This window comes from Equus przewalskii, chromosome 9 (genome assembly GCF_037783145.1).
Source record: "Equus przewalskii isolate Varuska chromosome 9, EquPr2, whole genome shotgun sequence".
Classification (NCBI taxonomy): Eukaryota; Metazoa; Chordata; class Mammalia; order Perissodactyla; family Equidae; genus Equus; species Equus przewalskii.
The window spans coordinates 10741019-10760827 of record NC_091839.1 but is presented as its reverse complement, the minus strand read 5'-3'; the positions used below and the strand labels follow the sequence as shown (position 1 = coordinate 10760827).

The 19809-nt window shown below is 48.1% G+C and overlaps 1 long non-coding RNA gene across 2 annotated transcripts; it reads left to right on the top strand.

Annotated features, from left to right (window-relative positions):
• Window positions 1-1595: 1595 nt before the first annotated feature.
• On the top strand, window positions 1596-14432 carry LOC139073495 (uncharacterized). Of its 2 annotated transcripts, none has more exons than XR_011522292.1 (4): window positions 1596-1769; window positions 2940-3179; window positions 7395-7544; window positions 14411-14432. It is a non-coding gene; the product is annotated as an uncharacterized lncRNA (long non-coding RNA). The 2 variants fall into 2 exon arrangements; XR_011522293.1 differs by lacking the exon at window positions 1596-1769 and adding an exon at window positions 2072-2599.
• The last annotated feature ends 5377 nt before the right edge of the window (window positions 14433-19809 follow it).

Sequence of the window (19809 nt, the reverse complement as noted above, 5' to 3'; positions counted from 1 at the left end):
TCCTCTTTTTGCTGAGGAAGACTGGCCCTGAGCTAACATCCGTGCCCATCTTCCTCTACTTTCTATGTGGGACGCCTACCACAGCATGGCGTGCCAAGCGGTGCCATGTCCGCACCCGGGATCCAAACCAGTGAACCCCGGGCTGCCGAAGCGGAACGTGCGAACTGAACTGCTGCGCCACCGGGCTGGCCCCAAGATTTTAAAATGTGATGATTTATATACTTCAAAATTTTATTATTAAAAAAATTTGTATCTGTGGTTATTTCTCCTTTTTCATTATGCATTCTGTTTTTCTTTGCATCTCTCTTTTTTTCTCTCCACCAGTCTTGCCTGAAGCATTTCTATCTTATTAGCCTTTCAAATAGCCAATTTTGGTTTTTGTTGATCTTCTCTGTTTTTTTCTCCTTTTCAATTTCTGCCTTAAAATATCTTTCCTCTCGTTGTTTGGATTTTCTCCCTTGTTTCAGATTTAAGTTCGTTTTTTTTTTTTTAAAGATTTTATTTTTTCCTTTTTCTCCCCAAAGCCCCCTGGTACATAGTTGTATATTCTTCGTTGTGGGTCCTTCTAGTTGTGGCATGTGGGACGCCGCCTCAGCGTGGTCTGATGAGCAGTGCCATGTCCGCGCCCAGGATTCGAACCAACGAAGCACTGGGCCGCCTGCAGCGGAGCGCGCGAACTTAACCACTCGGCCACCGGGCCAGCCCCAAGATTTAAGTTCTTAAGCTGAGGCTTCCTTTGTTTTCAATCTTTCTTTTTGGATAAAAACATCCCAAGCAATGAATTACCCTTGAACCTGTACGTCAGTAGTGCTTTGATTGCCATTCAGGCGTAAGGGTTTATTTCTTTTAGGTTTTATTTTTTAACTCAAGAGTTATTTGTATTATATTATTTAAGTTTTTGGACTTCTGTAGTTTGGGGCTTTTTTTAGAGCTGAAACAAAGAGAGCCCAGAACACAATAACTCCGAAAGCATTTATGTCACAGAACATTCCAGAGTGGGTAGGCAGCCCCCCTCAAGACGTTACCAGGTCCCAGCTTCCTTGTTGCCCTGCTTTGAGGGTCGTCCTGACTCACATGGTTGAAGCCGTCCCGCTGCCACCGCATCCATGCTGCAGTCTGTGAGAAGACAGCCCTAGGAAGTACAGAACAATTCGCTTCCTTTTAACGACGTGACCCGAAGTTGCCCACCTTGCTTCTGCTCATATCCCACCGGCCAAAAATGAGTCACATGGCTATGGGAGGCAAAGTGTTTCTGCCTGGGGTTTGGCCAGAAAAACAGAAACTGAACTAGCTACGTTAACAGCCTGCAAGGCAAGGAGAGAGGCTTCAGAAGAAACCAGACCTGCTGACACCTTGGTCTTGGACGTCCAGCCTCCAGAACCTGAGAAAGTGAATTTCTGTGGTTTAAGCAAGTCAGTCTGTGGCACTTTGTTCTGGCAGCCTTAGCAAACTAGTACTGTCTCTGGTGCTCTAGTTTCAGACACCATCTTAGCCTGGAGGAGGAGCTGTGATTGGACATGGGGCCTTTCCAGATCTGTTCCCGTCACACCCAGAGCACAGCCTGGTTTGGCAGAGACTCAACCAGCCCCGGGCCTAGGACGTCTCTCGCTCGTGCACCATTTTGTTTCTTTCTTCAGGGTGTCATTCAAGTCCTTCTGCTCAGGAATGAGTCTCACGACAGACAACGTCTTGGGGATGCTCCAGACTCGCCCAGATGCCTTCGTTTCGGGGCGCTGTGGGATGTGCTGAGAAGAAAGCCTGGAGGAGAGGTGAGAAACAGCAGGAGCTGGGGAGAGCGGGGAGGGACAGAAGCACTCTCTCAGGCGCCAAACCAGATTCCTTGCCTTAGGCGTGGGTGAGGAAGGCGTTTTGTGAGGTCTGGAAGCACAGAGGGAAATGCAGGAAGGGCATGCTGTTCCATGAGTTGAGGACTAATGATTCAGAGGCGGCACGAACGTCCCGGCCCACTTCTGCCCCTCTTCATTAAGTCAGGAGGCGAATTCAGTCACGGATAATCGTACCTGTTATCCTTTATTCTTTCCCTCTCCCAGCCTTCGTGTCTGACAAATTCACTCTTTCACTGAAAAATTAGTGAGCACGATCACCGTATGGGGCGTGTAGCAGTCGAGGAGACAGTCCCTGCCTTCATGCAGCTGCAAGTCTGGGTGGGCAGGGGACGCACTGAGCAAGCGCCGTGGGAGTGTTGAGTGTTTTGGAAGGGGCAGTAGGGGGCGCTGTGGGAGCACACACGCAGAAAGAACCAACTGGATCTGAAGGCCCCGGTGAGGACGTGGAGAGCGGAAGGATGAAGAGGAGTGGGCGGGAGAGAGTTCCAGGCAAAGAGAACCATGATGTAAAAGCCTGGTGAGCCTGGACTGTGGGGTGATGGGGACAGAAGCAGGGGCTGAGGCAGCAAGCAGAAGCCTGCTGGGAAGAGCTTTCTAGAAGGGGGTAAGGATTTTAGACTCTTCCCAAAGGACAGTGGGAAACTACAGAAGGATTTAAGCCGGCTGATGACTACCTGGTCACCCCGATGGTTGGGTGGATGATGAATTAACTGTCGAGCAGGACTTGGAAGGCCGCTGTCGTGGTAACTCAGGTGAGAGCTGAAGGTGACTTGGAAGAGGGTGGCATCTGTGGGGACTGAGACAAATGAGATTTAGAACCTCTGGAACATTCTAAAGGATCTGATCTGGGGTGAGGGAGAGCGAAGGGCTAAGCATGACGCTCAGGTTTCTAGAGAAACTGTAAGGAGCTAGAAGAGGGTCCAGATGTCACTCTAGAAGGTCTGTTAAGGGGAAGCTGGATTTTAAAAAAAGAGTTATTATTTTTTAAATAAAAAATAAGAGAAGGAATAATAATATCTGGAAACAACATTAGGGTGCCATGGAATGGCAGGTTGTGTTATTGTACATGATATTTTCTGTCTCTCCTGAAAGATACCCAGTTGATATCAAGCTTGGCCATAGGACTCGCTTTAGCCAATGAAACGTGAAGACGAGTGATGCGCATCTCTTGTGAGCCGAAGCTTCAAGAGCCGGCTCGTGGCCGCCATGTCTCTTCTCCCTTCGCCAGAGACCGGCAGTGTTTCAGAGGCTGCCCCATGAGCGAAGAGCCTGGGTCCATGAAAGAAGACGTGGAGCAGAGCCCAGCCCGCCCATGTCAGCCACGGGGCAAAGGTGAGTCTCTACCTTTGTTTGTGTGAATTACCAGGATTTGGGCTCCCTGTTTTCCCCAGCACGTCCACACTACCCCTGTCCTCCCCGAGACCTTGAGGTGTTTGGCGAGTGGAGGATGAAATGCCTCCGGTTAGGATGGTGGGGGTCACCTTTGAGGAAGGAGCTGGTTTCAGTTAAGGAGCGAGTTGGAGGGAGCATTCAGTGGGAGGCTTAGAGGGGTCCCAGGGGAAGAGTTTGGGAAGGATGGAGGGAGGCAGGACTTGGGTGGAACGGAGGACAACACAGAGAATGATGGAGACGAGAGGACCTGAGGTGACAAGAGGGGCTTGTATTTGGGGGGATGGCCAAAGAAAATCAAGACCGGAAACATGGTGAATTTGGTCATGACACCCCTTGGAGGGCAGGGGACCCTCAGGTTCAGAACCCCATATTGATACAAAAAGCAGCATCCCAGGCGCACCCCCTCTCAGCTGACTCTCTGAATGGTCATCATCATTCTCATCATGATCGGCTTATTTCTCACTTGATGGCGTCCTTCTAATAGAATGTGACTTCCATGCTGCAAGAATCTGGGCTGAGTTGTTAGTCATTCTACCCTGAAGCCAAGCCCGGGGCCCGACTATCTGTGAGAAGAACGAATGAAGGAAACTTATGGATCCGTCCTGTTCATCATGATCTCTTCCATTAGCAGAGGGTGCCTCTCAGAAGTCTGTAAACCGAGGTTTGACTCTTGACTCATATTTTACCATCTTAGTGACTTTGGGCAAGTTACTCAATCTCTCTGACCTTGGTTTACTTAGCTTTAAAATGGGATAATAAGGGAGCTGGCCCTGTGGCCTCATGGTTAAGTTTGGCATGCCCTGCTTTGGTGGCCCTGGTTCACCTCCTGGGCATAGACCTACACCAATTGTCGGCAGCCATGCTGTGGTGGCGACCTACATACAAAGTAGAGGAGGATTGGCATGGATGTTAGCTCAGGGCCAATCTTCCTCAGCAAAAAAAGTAAAAAATAAAAAAAGATAATAATAGTTATCTAACTCATGGGGCTGTTCTCAGAATTAAATGAGATGACTTATGTAAAGGACTCAGCATGTTAAACAGCTGTCTGGTTCTCTGGCACTTGTTTTGTCCCGGTTTTAATAATAACATCCATGCTGATGCCCAGCTGGACAAATATGCCACTCTTCTGCTCTAGAACTCGCCACAGTTTTTCCATTCTCCTTGCCCCCCAACCTTAGTAGAGGAGAAAAGGGACTTGTCCAAAGACCCACAGGGAAAATTGAGGACCCAACCCAGGGCTTTCCCCACATGCCTTAGAAGGAGATGGCTCTCTGAGCTAGTGAGGAGTATGACTCAAAGAAATATCCGGCAGGCAAGGGAGTGTATGAGTTTCCTGTAGCTGCTGTAACAAATTATTACAAACCTAGTGGCTTACAACAATGCCAATTTATTATCTTCTAGCTCAGAAGGTCAGAAATTCGAAATGGGTCCCACTGGGCCAAAATCAGGGTGTCACAGGGTTGCACTCCGTCTGGAGGCTGAGAAGACCATCGACTTCTCTGCCTTTTCCAGCTTCTAGAGGCAGCTTTCGTTCCTTGGCTCATGGCCCCCTCTTCCGTCCTCAGAGCCAGCAATGGCCTCGCTCGAGCCTCTGCTTCCACCATCACATCTCCTTCTCTGACTCTCCTGCCTCCTCTTTGACTTGTAAGGACCTTTGCCATCACATTGGGCCCACCTGGATCCTCCGGGCTTGTCTCCCCATCTCAACATTCTTGATTTAATCACACCCACAAAGGCCCTTTTGCCATATAAGGTGACACTGACAGGGCCTGGGGATGAGGGCATGCACATCTATGGGGGGCTATTATTCTGCCCATCGCAGAGGGCAAGTTGGAAATTGGCTGTCAGGCCTTAGACCCTCTCCGGTCTCCCCAGCTGTGTGCAATCTCATCTCTTTCTTTCCTTCCTTTTCCCATTAATTCCTGTCCTTGCAGCTCATTTTAAAACGGATGTCACCAGCTGGAGGCATTTGCTTCAAATCTCCTAATCTCCATGAATGGCGATCCAAGTTAAGGTCCCCTCTGGTGATGTCCACTGGAATGAGCTTGATCAGAGAGGGTCTCCAGGTGGAGCCTGGAGAACAGCCCAGTCCAGGAGAAATAAAATGTGAGACATGAATGCAAGTCACATAGGTCATTTCAAAATGTCTAGGAGCCACATTAAAAAAAAAAAATAAAAGGAAATAGATGGAATTAATTTTAACAACGTATTTTATTTAATCCAACATATCAAAATATTATCATTTCAGCATGCATTCAGTACAAAAAGTGTTAGTGAGATATTTTATATTAAGTCTTCGAAGTCTGCGTGCGTTTTATACTTCGGCACATCTCAGTCTGGACCAGCCACCTTTCAAGTGCTTAAGAGCAGAGCGTGCCGGTGGCTACCGTCTTGGACAGTGCAGGCCGAGAACATCAACTCTGCAAGGGTCCCAGGGCCCAGTAGGCCCTCAGATTTGTTGAATGCAGGAATTAATGGACTGCTCTGTGCCGGTTTAGGCTCTTTCTCAGAAGCCCTGAGAAAGAAGTCTCTTGTATCTAATTTGCATCCCTCCCTCCCAGGCACGCTCGCCCTCCAGGCAACTTCCCTCTAATGATTCCCGCTGGGTCCCCCGTTTCCCAGGCAACCTGGGCAACTGCTCCGTATTGCTGTGCTCAGCGCTTAGTCCTGTCTGCAAAGTAAAGGACAGAAAGGGGCTCTCCATGGAGCCGATGCCCGGGAGGCCCCTGGGAGTGGGGAGGTGAAGAGGAATGCCCCCAAACATGTCCCCAGGGCCCTTTGTGGTCTAGTTCGGGTCCCTACTCACCTCCTGCCTTATCACCTTGTTATGGACTGAATGGTCCCCCCCACCCCCAGCTCCACAAATTCCTATGTTGAAGCTCTAACCTCCAGTGCGACTGAATTTGGAGCTGGGGCCTTTAAGGAGGTTATTAAGGATAAATGAGATCATAAGGGGGGGGGGCGGACCTAATCCAACAGGACTGGGATCCTTATAAGAAGAGAAAGAGGGGCCGGCTGGTGGAGTAGTGGTTAAGTTCTCGTGCTCTGTTCTGGCAGCCTGGGGTTCACAGGTTTGGATCCTGGGTGCAGACATACACACCGCTGCTCAAGCCATGCTGCAGTTGCGTCCCACATAGAAAAAGTAGAAGGACTTACAACGAGGGTATACAAGTATGTACTGGTGCTTTGGGGAGAAAAAAAAAAAAGAGGAAGATTGGCAACAAATGGGCATTCGGGGCCAATCTTCCTCAAAAAAAAAAAAAGAGAAGAAGAAGAGGAAGAGAGCTTAGGGATGTGTGCCCACGGAGAAAAGACAGTGAGAGGACACAGTGAGAAGGCGGCCGTCTGCAAGCCAAGGAGAGAGGCCTCAGGAGAAAGCAAACCTGCCGGCACCCTGATCTTGGACTTCCAGCCTCTAGAACTGTGAGAAGATAAATTTCTGTTGTTTGAGCCCCCAGGCTGTGGCGTTCTGTTACAGCAGCTCCAGCAAACTGGTGCTTCTCTCTTCTCTAGCCCGTCCTCAGTCCTGCCCTTGGACCGCATTCCTGTCCCTCAGCAAGTTAAACATGAAGTTGCTGCTTAACCCAGCAATTCCATTTCTAGGTGTACGCCCAAGGGGATCAAATACACGTGTTCATACAAAAACTCGTCCACGAACACTCGTAGAAGCATTATTCGTAACAGTCCTGAACTGGAAGCAACCCAAATGTCCATCAACTAATGTATGACAAACAAAATGTGGTCTGTTCCTACCATGGAATATTATTCTACCATCAAAAGGTGTTCTGATACATGCTACAACACGGATGAACCTTGAAACTATGCTTAGTGAAAAAATGAGACATAAAAGGGCAAATATTGTATCATTCTATTTATGTGAGACGTCCAGAATAGGCAAATCCATAGAGACAGAAGGTAGATTAGTGGTTGCCAGGGGCTGGGGGCAGAGGGGGTCCCAGAGTGATTGCTGATGGATATGGGGTTTCTCTTTGGGGTGATGAAAATCTTCTGGAACTGGATAGTGGTGATGGTCACACAGCCTTGTGAATGTCCCGAAAACCACCGAATTGTATGCTTAAAATCGGTAAATTTTATGGCATGTGAATTATGTCTTCATTTAGAAATGACACGCCTGTCATATTGGATTTCTTTTAGTTCCTTGAATCTTTTCTATCGTGTCACCTCTGAATCTTTGCACGTGCACTCCGTTACACTCAGAAGAAAACGCTTCATCACCGCCTCCTTTTTTCCCCTTAATGGTAAAATTCGGGCTCTATAGTAGTCCATGAAGAGAGTGCTTTGCAGGTGAGAGCTGTATTATCTATAATTTTCTTTAAGATACTTCCAGCTCATTCTGAGGAGCAGACCTGAGGTTGAGGACGGATGGGTAGGGTGGGGAGTGGGGTGGGGGCGGGGGTGGTTTTCATTCTAAACTATGTGTATATGTTATTATTTTTTTATTTTAAAAGAGAAAAGGTTATTTCCAAGAGAGTTATTAAAACTCTAAAATCCGGGGAAAAAAAGATACTTGCACGCACAGTGACAGACATGTGGGTGTTTTGTTTGAATCTACACACCGCAGGCAGGTTAGTTATCACTTGAAAGACCCCAATGAGAGAGCCACACAAGTTCGATGATCTTTCTCTCAGGCAACATGGAGGGGCTTTAAATTAGCGTAACGGACGTTGGAACTGCTTTTTCTTTGGTGAACTGAGTGCCAGTTGAGATGCAGATTGGGTAGACGGACTGTGCACCTTCATGTGTCAGGAGCCAAGGAGCTTCTGCTTGTTGCAGTGGCACCACAGCCCTAGAGTTTGGGGGCCCTGTGGCCCCCAGGGGTGGGGGTTGTTGCCACCTGGTCCTGATGGGATTAGCTGACCTGTGGCTAGTACGTCATTGCATCTGTTTCCAGTGGACCTTTGGTACACGGTGCCTGCTGGATGCCTAGCTTGACAGAATCTGGGCCTCCCTGATTTTACCCAGCAGGTTGTATGGCCATTCAATTGTCAGGCTGCTAATCAGGGCTATATTTGCGGCAGAATTTGGACCAAGCCTTGTTCTGATGTAGCACGCTACCTGGCGGTGAGGTCGTGGGGTAGAGACCTAGAGCTCTCAGTTACTGGAGGTGACTGCCATCTCTAATAACTATAAACGGCCAGACTGGCTGTGATGGTTGAATTGTGTCCCCTTCAACCCCAAATTCAAATAGTGAAGTCCTAAGCCTCAGTACCTCAGACTGTGGCCTTATTTGAAAGACAGGTCTTTAGAGAGGAGTCAAGTTAGAATGAGGTCGTTAGGGTGGGTCCCTGTCTGGTATGACTGGTGTTCTCATACGAAGAGGCATTTGGACACAGGCTGGCTAGAGGAAAGAGGATATGAGGAAGCACGGGGGAAGATGGCCATCTATAGGCCGAGGAGAGAGGCCTGGCATGGGTGCTTCCCTCGCAGGCCTCAGAAGGAACCAACCTTGGCAACACCTTGATCTTGGACGTCCAGCCTCCAGAACTGTGAGACAATACATTTCTGTCGTTAAGCCACTCTGGCTGTGGTACGTTGTTATGGCAAAGCCCTAGCAAACTGATACACCAGCTTAAGTGCATTTGTAGCAAGGAGATATCTGTCAGCTCTGGTCACCAGGCTGGTGACCCTCCTGTCACCCAGGAAGCGCTCCTCTGCCCTTAACCTCAGTCCTCCCCAGGGAGGTGCCGGAGGAGGTCTGACAGCAGCCTTCACCTTTTATAACCAAGCAAGCTGGCCTCACAAGGCACAGTGGTCTCCGTTACGGCTAGGTTCCTGAGAGTTCCAGGCTTCCTCGACATGAGCAAGCTGGGCCACAGGGAGATGCTGCTTTGCTGCTGAGGTAGGACCCTGCATTCATGCAGTCCTGCAGCTGCATGCGTGGGGAGCAGAGCTGCAACCAGTAGGGCCTGGGCTGTCGACCAGAGAGCACCCAGAGGGCGGCTCTGCCTTGCTGCTTCTTTAAGTGGCCCTGGCCACTAAGGAGCTCAAGGCCAGCGCTGGGCCCCACTTGATTAGCCCTTTCGCAAGGCCTGGGAGAGTTCCTCTGGTTTTTCAAACGACTTCACAGCAAGAGTTGGAGAGATGGAGGATGCTGTGACTGAGGGGCTCTTAGCTCTCCTGGCACAAGCCAGTGGTCTTTCTTTTGGAGAAGAACATTTGTTTCTGGGCAACACACAAGAAGTTAACAGAGCTAGCTGGTCAGCTGGGTGCATTTGGGGAGACAGAGTGATACCGAACCTCTTAATCTCAAGTTCGTGTGCCCAATGCATAATAAGCCCATCACTGAGACATTGGTGCCTGAAGATGGAGAAAGGTTTATTCGAATGGGCCAAAATGAGAAGGTGGGAGCATAGGTTCTCTCAAATCTGCTAGAACAGGAAAAGAAAGCAGGGGGTTTTATAGAGCTAAGGGGCTCGGCAGGAGGAGTTTTGGAGAAACAAAGGGAAAGTCTGTGTATCTTTCACTGCAGATAAGCCCTTGGGCCACCTGATTTCCGGGCCTCAGGGGCAGCTGGGGGCTGGTTATCTGGTGATCCTTGAAGGCGTTATTCTTCTTCTGTAAAACAAGATCATCAATCCTTGTGACGCTTGAGTCACCCCTCAGGTTAGACAAGAAAACAACAAATTAACAAGATTAACTTCTTTTCCTCTGTGTCTGTGTTGGGAACAAGGTGGAAGGGTAATCGTGTTCTTATTCAACATTTACAGTGACCCTCAGCTGCCTGGGTTCAATAGAATTTTATAAACCGTCTCTAATTTTCAAACCAACCATTGCTTTTCATTTATGGGATTCATCTAAAAATGTTTCAAGCCTTGAAAAGGATTCAAGTATAAATATCTTTAACAGGAAAGAAAAACTAACAAGTTTCATTAGCACTGGAAGTGTTCTTATCTGTTTTCTCCTTGAGTGTCAGAGTTTGAGAGCAGAAAATACTGTGGAATTCAGAAATATATTTGCTTTGAGATTTTCTTTGGCCTTTGAATCCAGCTAACACTTTAATGATTGAAAGCTAACTTCCATTCTTAAAGAGAAAGCACATATTCCGATTTTATGTTTTCCTCTCAAAAAGGGGTTTATATGCTTTATCATCCAGATATGGGAGTAGTATCTTCAAAGCATAGAAACTTGAGAATATAATTTGCTTTAGGAAACCCAAAGATTTATAGATTTCTGGAACATAAAGTTCAGGAAAGAAGATGAGGCTGGGCTGTAAGAAGATAACCTTGAAGAGCCTTTTATGCTGCATTAAAAGTTGAATTTCACCCCAATTGGCAGGTAGGCAGTGAAAAGGAAAAACTCTATTTCTCCCTTCACTTGCCACTCTACCCCCAACACTTTGCTTTTGGTCACCAAATGTGTGGAAGTTTTTCCCACACCAAGAAATTCTCCAATTCTCTGGGGACACCAATTGGATGTCTTACAATTCACTTCAGTTCTGAGACTATCTACCTGGAGTGGCAGGAGCCCACAGGTGAAGGGCTCAGTCCCACAGAGTGCCCTCACTCTCAGATGCCACCCACAAGTAGTGGGTCTCCAGGTTACCCAAAACTTCTGTCCAACTTGGCTACAAGTTGGGGGTTCCCATGACCTCCATCTTGGGTTTGATAATTTGCCAGAGCAGCTCACGGAACTCAGGAAAACAGATTACTTACTAGATTACTGGTTTATTCTAAAAGGATATAACTCAGGAATAGCCAGATGGAAGAGATGCACAGGGCAAGGTGTCAGGGGAGGGACTCAGTGGGCGCACCACCCTCCCAGCACCTCCGTATGTCCACCAACCTGAAGCTCTCTGAACCCCTCGGTTTTTTATAGAGGCTTCATTCCATAGGCACCATTGATTAAATCATTGGCCATTGGTGGTTAACTCAACCTCAGGCCTCTCTCTCCTCCCCAAACGTCGGGGGGGGGGGTGGGGCGGGGCTGAAAGTTCCAATCCAGGAACCCCTTGGTTGGTTTGCTGGCAGCCAGTCCCCATCCTCAGGGGCTTTCAAAAGTCGCTGAGTTAACATAAACTCAAGTGTGGTTGAAAGGGGCTTGGTATGAATAATAAAAGACACACCTTTCACTTTTATTACTCATCATTTAGGAAATCCAAGGGTTTTAGGAGCTCTCTGGAAAGGGGGCAAAGACCAAATATGTATTTCTGATTATAAATCACAGTTGTCAACACAAAATAACCAATAACTATTCTACAGATGAGAGAGATGAGGTGACCTTTACTTGAGCCCGGTTTGAGGACTATAATCTGGAAACCAGTGTCCACAAAGGAAGAAAGCAGCCAGAAGAAGCATGGTTTTCAGAACAGATTCGTACATTTTTTAGAACAAAGAACATACATTAAACACGGCCAGGATACATATTCATCAAAGTTTCGAACAGGTTTTCAGTTGTAAATTAGTAGGTCAACTTGAACCATTTATCTTCAAGAGTACTAGGAGGGGAAGTATACATTCTTGTCTTAGAACGTGCATCCTTTTACTTTGAGATAACGTCTAACGCATTCTTTACTTTAAAGGTTGAAGCAGATGTACAGTGTATGTTCGATAGGCCATAAGTCAGGTTTCCTTAGTTCAAGCTGAATCCATTTTGAACCAGAATAGCTACCCCATGTGCCTCAGTATGAAACCAGCTCAACACAAGGTTGACGTAAGGGACGCCATATTGTAGAAAAGAGACCACGTTGTAACTTTGAATGACCTCTGACTAACTGACCCAGCTGGGTTGCACCCTCCAGGAGATCCACCTGCTCTGTAGGTTTTATGACCCCTGCTAGTGCATATACCTCCCAGCTGCAATAAGACAATAACTTCGTTCTTTTGAGTTCCTTAGGAACGTGATGACCCCCAAACAGAGAGTCTATGCTCACAGCCATCATCAAGGACAATGGAGAGATCTGGTGTGGCAGCTCCCAGTCTGTAACTCCAGAGGGTCAACATTCCTAACCCCCTCCCCTGTGACCCACCGGCCTACATAACTGCTTCCAGATTCTGTGCCTCCTTAAGATGGTTCTTTTGGACATTAGTCAGCCATCGTCCCTCTTGCTAGCAAGCTGGAATAAGATGCCCTTTCTCTGCCGCCATCTTGCCTCTTGACGATTGGCTTTTATCTCACGGTGAGCAGATTGTGCCCTTTGTGTGGTAACAAATATTTGAAAATCTCTTGTCACAATATCCCAGGCAGCTATTGAAAAATTTTTGGCCAGAGTCTGAAATGATGAGTTTGACCTATTTATAAAGTTTCTCTTGATGGCAGTCCCGAGCATGGATTGCAGAAGCCCGGGAAGACCACTAGGGGTCAGTGTCAATTACCAAGTTTCGGTCTCTGAGCCCCCAGCCCACCCTCCTAGGCGCTGCTTTGTGCTGCTGAGCTGACAAGCCACGTTTCTGCTGTGCCAGATGGCTCAGTGTTAGACCCTGGCAATTGGGTTTGCTAGGAGACGGCAGAAGTAGGGTGACCAACTCGTCCCGGTTTGCCCAGGACGTCCCCAGTTTTAGCACTGAAAGTTCTCCCTCCTGTGAACACCCCCCCCCACCCGCCCCGACCGGATGGCTGGTCGCCTTATGCGGAAGGGACTTGCCTGCTGTTCTCGTGAGCACCACCCCAGCAACACTTCTTCACTGTGGCGGCGGCGGCAGCAGCAGCAGCAGCTGAACCCAGCTTGTAGATTTCTAACACTCACAGACCCAGTTTCATCAGAAACGTCAGCGCCAGCCGGCTGGTGCCCCTTCCTCAGCATCTCTGTTCCTCCAGCTCCAGGAGTGATGGCTGATGAGGATCAAGGCTGCCCCAGGGAGAGAAGCCCAAGGCGTCCTGGGCTACACACCAATCTATATCATCCTCCGGAAGCACAGGACGTTTTGACCTGATTGACCTGATTCATATCCAAAGTTATAGGACCACCCGATAGCCAGACCCCACCTGCACTGATACCATTTTAACAACTTTTTTACATGATCTTTCCTTTGTCCTGTAAAGAAATAATTCCCGTATCTACGCCTTATAAATTTAGCCCTACCCTTAACACATTGCATCCCTTCCCCGCCCATGGGTCCTGTCCCCGTGCTACTCTCTGAATAAAGGACCACTATGACCAGACCTTGAGAGCCCAAAAATCTTTCTTTCGACTCCTCGGCTCACTGAACCCACATCAGTAGCTGCTTCCTACAGTTGCTACTTCCATAGAGCTGTGGTTTTCAGAGGGTGGTCCCCAGACCAGCAGCGTCAGCTGGGAACTTGTTAGAAGTGGAGCATTCCACGCCCCATCCCAGACCAGTGGGACTCTTGTGTCAGGCTCAGCAGCCTGTGTTTTAACAAGTGTTCCAGGGAATTCTGCGATGTTTAAGAACCGCTGCCTTAGAGTCTCACTTTACCCTTTCATCATCTAGATAACTGTGCACCAAGTTGGCAATTCCGTATGTGCTATAATTCCACTATTATGTTCCATGTGTTGAATTCTCTCTGTTAAAGTTACTGGCGTGGTTCCTCTCTCCTCCCTGGACCCCGACGGACCCAGAGCCCACTGCAGTTATACACGGTAGAGATGAGGACTCTCCAAGCAGAGCAGTGGGAGTGGGGTGGAGAAGAGCTGACAGACAGAAGCTATTTGAAAGGTCTTGATTACTGTTTGGGAGGACGGAGGGGGCCAGGACAGCTCCCAGGTCCCGCCTGGTGGATTGTGGCGCCCGTTCACAAAATGCAGGCTCTCTAGGAGGAGGGGTGGCGGGCTGGTGGTGGAGGTGATCGATTTGCTTTTGCATTTGGTGAGGTTCCCAACTGAGACACTGAGGGGCAGACATCCCGTAAGCCATTGGCTACCGGGTCTTGAGCTGAGGAGAGGGGTCTGCATAGAGATGCGGCTTTGGGCACGATCAGCATCTAGGTGGCAGCAGAAGCCACGGGCCTGGATGCGTCTACCCAAGGAGACAAGCAGCACGAGAAGAAGACTCAGAAGGGACAGGCGGTGTGGTGGGAGGAGAGCTGGGAGGGTGAGAAGTTACAGAAAGTGAGGGACAAGGGAGGACCAAGAAGGTGGGTCAAGTGGAGCAGAGAAGCCAAGGAGGTGTATTAATCTGGTCTTTTTTTTTTTCTGGATTCTGATGCTTTGACACCTGGGGCCTTGCTGATGCTGCATGGACTGCCCCTGCCAGGACCCGCCAGTTCCAAAGACAGTAAGTGATTCACCCGTGAGCACAGCCAAACACAAACCAACCCATCCAGAGCGGACGCCCCACGGCCTCTCCCTCAGTCTCCTGCTCCAGGCCGCTCCCACCTGCCCTAATCCCCCCGGTGCCGGGTCCCAGATGACCAGGGGAGACCCTACGCCTCTTGATAGCACAAAAATAGCAGACCGTGCACCAGTTTACTCCTTGCTTTTTTCACTTGACTATATCTTGGCGGTCACTGCACACACGCACGTGTACAGACACACACATCTTGTGTATATATAATCCTCGTATATCTTAGTCTTTTTACAGCAGTGTAGTATTCTATTTTTGTGGATATAGCATAGTTGGTTTAGTTCGTCCTTATTTATGGCCACCTCAGTAGTTTCCAGTTTTTTGGTATCACAAATAGTCTCAGTGAAGAGCCTCGTTCATAGGGCATTTCATTTTTCCGTCAACGTGTCTTTGCAATGGAATCCTAGAAGTGGAATTGTTGGCTCAAGGGGTAAATTTGCTAGATGGCACCAGATTGTGGAGGTGTTGCCTTTCCACATTCCACCCGGAAGGTGTGACAGACCTGTTTCCCCAGGGTGTTGTCACACACTGGGTTTTTTTTCTCATCTGATAGATGAGAAAAAGGGTCTCAGTGTAGTTTTAACTTGCGGTTTTTAAAAAACGATGCGTGAGGTTGAGCATATTTTTGTATCTGTGGGGGACATTTGCATTTCTTTTTATGTAAACTCTCTATTTATATATCTGGCCCACTTTCAAGAGGTTTCTTGGTGTTTTTCCCTCACTTTTTAGACATCCTTTATATTTTAGCAATACTGACCCTTTGTCTGTGACGTAAGTTGCAAACATTGTTCTCATTTTGTTATCCGGAGTTTTCGGTTTGCGTATGGTGGGTTTAAGTTTGGGATCTGCAAAAGGTTTTCATTTTTGTCTGGTCATTTAGCAAAATTCTCTTTTATTGCTCCTCACTTTTGAGTAATAGTTTGGAAAATTCACCCCACACCCGGCTCATCACCAGGGTTGTCTTTATTTGCGAGGTTGTATTTTTTCACCTAGATCTTTGACACACTTGGAATTTATCTGGTTTCCAGGGTGGGGAATGGAGTCAAGCTTTTCTTTTTGGTTATTTAGTTGTTCCAACACAACTAAATTAAAAACTTCCCTGAAACCCCTTCTTAAATTAAAAACCATTAGACGATCACGTCAATTTCCATAGGCAATTGTTTCTATTTCTGGGTTTCTCGATCCGTGCCTTGATCTGTATGCTTGGTCATGCACCAATAACACGTCGTTTTATTTTGTTTTTAATATCAGGTAAAGCTACTTCTTTGTTTTCTCCTCCTCTTCCTTTTTCCCTTTTCCCCCCGATCTTTGCCTGTCTTACTTCCCAATGAACCTTATAATCAAATTGTCTAGCTCTAGAAAAAAAAACCCCGATGACATTTTTGTTAGGATTGCAATACATTTATAAACTAACTCAGGAACAATTGACCTCTTTATAATGTTGGCGGTGTCATCGTTTCCATCCTTGGAATCCAGGAGCCATCTGGTGGCCACTGTTCATAACAGCAATATTTTCTCCAAAAAGGTGGCTCAAAACAGTACACGTTTATCTTCACACACACTTTCTGTGGGTCAGGTTTTCTTCTCTGGACGGTTCTGGCTGGAAACCCTGGCACTGACGACGTCGGCCAGGGCTGCAATCACACGGCTTGACTGGGGCTGGAGGATCCCATTCCAAGTTGGGTTCTTCACACGCCTGGAAGACAGTGCTGGCTGCTGGCAGGAGGTCTCAGTTCCTCCCCATGTGGCCGTCTCCATAGTGTCCTCACCACACGCATCTGGCTTCCGCCAGAGCACGTGGACTCAGAGCAAGGTAGATGCTGCAATGCTAGATAATTTCAGGCTTAGAGAAAAGTCACAGATAGTACAGAGACGTCCCATGGGTCTCACCCTGCTCGCCCTCACGTGAACGCTATAGCACAATGATCAAACCCAGGAAATTAACACGGGTACCATATTAATAACTAAACCACCAACCTGATTTGAATTTTAGCCGCTTTTCTACTGATATCCTTTTTCTGTTCCGGGATCGAATCCCGGACCCCACACTGCATTTAGTTGTCGTGTCTCCTTAGCCCCCTAGAGTCTGCGTCAGTTCCTCTGCACGTCCTCATCTTTCGTGACCTTGACACTTCTGAAGAGTACTGATCGGCTGTTCGATAGAATGTCCCTCCGTTTGGGTTTGTCTGATGTTTTTCATGGTTGAAATGAAATTCTGCATTTTTGCCAAGAATCCCACACGAATGATGTCGCGTCCTTCCCGGTGCATTGTATCAGGCGATTTGTCATGTCCACGTGCCTTGTTGCTGGCAATGTTGACCTTGATCACGTGGTTCTAGCACTGTCTGCTGCACTTCTCCCCTGTGAGGTTACTGACTTCCCCTTTGTAGTTAATAAACGTTTTAGGGGAGACACTTTGAGACAGTACAAGTCTTGTTTCTCCTCAGACTTTCGCCATCCATTTGATGGACCTCGTCTGCCACGGTTTTTACTGGGGCGTTTGCCTCATAGAGATGTTTCATGTCCCTTTTTCCTTCTACATTTATTCATTGGAATTCTATTGAAAGAAAGAGCGGTCCCTTCTCCCCATTTACTTATTCATTTGATCCTTTACTTAGATCAGTATGGACTCGTGGATGTTTGTTTTATTCTCTGGATGAAAACCTGAAATTGAGAGTCTTTTTAATTTTTGATGGCTGCTGGATGTGAAATGGCATGCTATTGTGGTTTTAATTAGAATCTTTCTGAATACTGACTACTGACAAGGTTGGGCATCTTTGGCCTTGCCCACAGTGGCCTCTAGGAAATGTTTAAGGCATCTATTTTCTATCCTTCTCTTGTCTCCGTAGGTCAGGATGTCAGGTTCACAGCATGGATATGAGTCTATGTCTTGGGAAGCAGGCCTGACATACTGTAGGGCGATATATGTGTGTGTATATATATATATATATATATATATATATATATATATATAATTTTTTTTGGAGGAAGATTAGCCATGAGCTAACATCTGCCACCAATCCAATCCTCCTCGTTTTTTTTTTTTTTTTTTTTTTTTGCTGAGGAAGACTGGCCCTGAGCTGACATCCGTGCCCGTGGATGGAGAATTTGAACTGTGGGGCAGGCACAACATCAGCCTTGGCGGACCCCCAAGGAGCTCTGGAGCATGGACAGCCCAATAGAGTTGTCCCTCGTTTGGCTCAAATTCCTCGGCCTTGTATCCCTGACTCCGTCAGCCACTGATGGGGCCGCCCTGGGAAGGACCCGCATTTGGGCAACTGAGGCTGACCCGGAAGGAGCTGCCAGCAGGAAGTGGTCACTGACAGTACTCCTGGTGGCTGGAACAGCAAGTCCTGCCTTGAAGAGGGGCCTGAGGAGGGTATCTCTGTGTCCACCATTAGCCCCAAACTTTTAACTCCAGTGCAAACCTCTCTCCTGGATTCTGCACTTGGACGTCCAACATCTGCACTTGGGTGTCTAATGGACTCAAACTACTTGTGTTGGAAGCCAAGCCCCTGAGCTTCCCTCCCAAACCTGCCCATCCTGCAGGCTCCCCTGTGTCGGTTGACTCCATCAGTCCTGGAGCTCAGGCCAAAATCTGTGGACTCACCTTTGACGGGCTCCCCTCTGTCTTCCATATGCCCATCTGATCGGTCAGCAAATGCTGCTGACTTTATTTGTGAAATATCCCGAATGGGAACACCCTGGTCCAAGACGCACATCACCTCTTCCCCGGGTTTTTACAGTTGCTCCCTAACTGGGCTCTGGGCCCTGCTAAGTTGTTCTGTTGAAATGCAAACCAGGTCACGTCCCTGCTCTGCCTATTACCATCGGTAGCTTCACTAAGAGTAAAATCCACATTCCCTTCAATGGCCTAGGATGCCCGGCAAGGCTGCCCATGACATCTACTCTTCTCCTCCTTGCTCCCTCCACTCTGTCTGGAATTTTCTGCCCCCAGGCTCCCCGTGGCTTGCTCTCTCCCATCTCTCAGACCTCTGACCAACAGTTGCCTCTCAATGAGGGTGCCCCCGACCACCCCTTTAAACTCGCAGCTCCTGCCTCGGTTCCCCTTTTCTTCGCATTGGCGTCTGTTTCTCCATTGCACTCCTCACCATGCGATGTAATTTACTCACCATTTTCTTTATCTATCTCCCCATCGGGCCGTATAAGATACTCAAGAGGCGGGAACTTCGTCCCGTGTGTTCTCGCTGGATCCCCAGTGTTAGAACAGTGTCTGGACATAGGAGGTGCTCAATAAAGATTTTTAAATAAACGCGAGAATGAATGTTACCATGTTACTTATGTTACCAATGTTACTTACCATGACATTAAGCGAATTTGTTCCTTCTTTAATTTTAACTACACTATTGGTATGTGAGTGCGTTCTTAGGAGACAAGCAAATATTACAGGAAACACAAAAGTTCCCCTTGACCTGGGGGGGTGGATCTTTGACAATTTTTGTCCACCCGGGAGCCAAACATTTCTTCTCTTTTGCGAGACTCCTTAGCTCTGTGGGTCTGGTGGGGGAGGCAAATTGGCCCCTCCCGTCTAGGAGACTGTATTCATCTCCCGTTGCCGCTGTAACAAATTGCCACAAACCCAGGGGCTTAAAACAACCTGAATTTGTTATTTTACGGTTCTGGAGGCCAGAAATGGCTCTCCCTGGGCTAAAATCAAGGCTGGCCAGGCTCATTCCTTCTGGGAGCTCTAGTGGAGAGTGTATTTCCTTGCCCTTCCAGCCTTCTAGATGCTGCCCGCGTTCCTTGGCTCGTGGCTCCTGCCTCCACCTTCAAAGCCAGCCGCATAGCATCTTCTTGCTCTCTGACCTCTGCTTCCATCCTTCCCTCTTCTCTCTCAAACTCTGATCCTCCTGCCTCCCTCTTATAAGGACCCTTGTGATGACGCTGGGCCAGCAGAATGATCCAGAATAATCTCCCCGTCTCAAGATCCTTAACTTCACCACATCTGCAATGTCCCTGTTGCCAGGTAAGGAAGCATATTCCCAGGTCCTGGCAATTAGCGCAGGGCCGTCTTTGGGGGGTGTCACTCAGCTGACCCCAGAGGCTGACTGTGGACTTCTTGGCAAAAATTGCATATTCTTGCACTTCTTTCAGACGCTCCAGGGCACCGTACAGTGTGGTTGAAAGCGTGACCTGGCTGAAGTCAAACCCCGGCTCTGACATTTACCAGGTGTGCAAAGTATTGAGCAAAGCATTTCTCTGTCCCTCAGTTTCTTCATCCGTATAGCGGGTTAATAAGAGTACCCGTCCCCTAGGCTTGCTGTGAAGACGAAATGAAGTGATATGTG